Genomic DNA, 2,440 nt, shown 5'->3' with positions numbered 1-2,440 from the left:
ACCCGAGGAGATAGAAAGTGATTATGTTCGGTATATCGGTCTTCCATGGCCTACTATGGTAAACCCCTGCAGGTATGCAACCGAAGGTGCTTGGTACATGTATTTGGTGCAATATCGGTGCAAAGTAGGTGTTTCCTTGATCGGGCTATAACTTTCTTGGTTGATGTTGGATTGCTTTGCGGTCTTCGGGGGATAGTTAGGGAACATGTTGGCCAACATTTCCTTATTCCTCAGCCTGGCCGTACCTCTTACCGTCTAGGCGGTATACATGCTCTAAGTTGGAACTTGTGTTCCTTTGGGTAACTTCTCTGACTTTGACGCTTAATAACTTTCGTTCATATGCAGTCTAAGCTCTGCAACTCTCAGGAAAGCTAGTACTACTCATTTCCTTTCCATATCAGTCTTTGGCTTGTCGATCCGATGTCTACAGCCTTACTTATTCACGTTCCCTGTGAAGGTAGGTTTTTGCCCATTTTCCAGTTCATGTGGTAACATTCCCAGACTTTGCCGGCTTTCTCTTCATGTGGTAACTTGCTTGCTCATGTGGTAACTTGGAAGTGTATTTCTGACAGACCCAATCTGGGACTTAGCCGATTTTTCTCTGCATATTATATGGATCCATCACTAGGCCATCTTGCTTGCTCATGTGGTAACTTGGAAGTGTATTTCTGACAGACCCAATCTGGGACTTAGCCGATTTTTCTCTTCATATCATATGGATCCATCACTAGGCCATCTTGCTTGCTTGTGTGGTAACTTGATAGTGTATGTCTGACAGACCCAATCTGGGACTTAGCCGATTTTTCTCTTCATATCATATGGATCCATCACTAGGCCATCTTGCTTGCTTGTGTGGTAACTTGGAAGTGTATTTCTGACAGACCCAATCTGGGACTTAGCCGATTTTTCTCTTCATATTATATGGATCCTGGACTTAGCCGATTTTTCTCTTCATATCATATGGATCCATCACTAGGCCATCTTGCTTGCTTGTGTGGTAACTTGGAAGTGTATTTCTGACAGACCCAATCTGGGACTTAGCCGATTTTTCTCTTCATATCATATGGATCCATCACTAGGCCATCTTGCTTGCTTGTGTGGTAACTTCGAAGTGTATGTCTGACAGACCCAATCTGGGACTTAGCCGATTTTTCTCTTCATATTATATGGATCTAGGACTTAGCCGATTTTTCTCTTCATATCATATGGATCTATCACTAGGCCATCTTGCTTGCTTGTGTGGTAACTTGGAAGTGTATTTCTGACAGACCCAATCTGGGACTTAGCCGATTTTTCTCTTCATATCATATGGATCCATCACTAGGCCATCTTGCTTGCTTGTGTGGTAACTTGATAGTGTATTTCCGACAGACCCAATCTCGGACTTAGCCGATTTTTCTATTCATATTATATGGATCCCTCACTAGGCCATCTTGCTTGCTTGTGTGGTAACTTGGAAGTGTATTTCTGACAGACCCAATCTGGGACTTAGCCGATTTTTCTCCTCATATCATATGGATCCATCACTAGGCCATCTTGCTTGCTTGTGTGGTAACTTGGAAGTGTATTTCTGACAGACCCAATCTCGGACTTAGCCGATTTTTCTCTTCATATTATATGGATCCTGGACTTAGCCGATTATTAGGTTATTATATATGGATCCTGGACTTAGCCGATTTTTCGCTTCATATAATTTGGATCCTGGACTTAGCCGATTATTAGGTTATAATATATGGATCCTGGACTTAGCCGATTTTTCTCTTCATATAATATGGATCCGGGACTTAGCCGATTTTTCGTTTCATATAATATGGATCCTGGACTTAGCCGATATTTCTCTTCATATAATATGGATCCGGGACTTAGCCGATTATTCTGTTCATATAATATGGATCCGGGACTTAGCCAATTTTTCTCTTCATGTGGTATCGTATGCCAATCGCTCACAAGTCATGGGATAAGGGTACTTGTGTTCTTCCATCTTCTAAGTCCCGCACGGGGACATCGTGATCGCCCCAAGTCCGGAATAGCGCCAAGTCAAGCCCCACGGTGGCCGTGCAGGACCTGTTAGCGGGGGCCCCACTGACAGCACTAATCCGGACTTAGAAATTATATCTTTCTAATCGAACACCACACACGCAACACCACCATACCACCATCTCCTTGCAAGTACCTAAGTACCCGCAACTCCATGGTGAAGGCAATGTCACTCCATCACCAACCTCTTTGCACTGCAAGCACTTGCGTACCCACAACACTCCGAAGAAGGCAACGGCGCACGATGCTCGACTCCACACACCACACCACACCACCGATGGCCAGCCAGCCAGCCAGCCCAGCTAAGGGCTAACCCACCAACCAACCACCAATGGCCTAGGCCAGCCGGATCCCACCTTCAAGTCCAAGCACAGCCAAGTGCAAGTACCGCCAAGTGTTCACC

Source organism: Anopheles coustani (genome assembly GCF_943734705.1).
Source record: "Anopheles coustani chromosome X unlocalized genomic scaffold, idAnoCousDA_361_x.2 X_unloc_25, whole genome shotgun sequence".
In the NCBI taxonomy this organism is placed as follows: domain Eukaryota; kingdom Metazoa; phylum Arthropoda; class Insecta; order Diptera; family Culicidae; genus Anopheles; species Anopheles coustani.
This window is presented reverse-complemented; position numbering follows the sequence as displayed.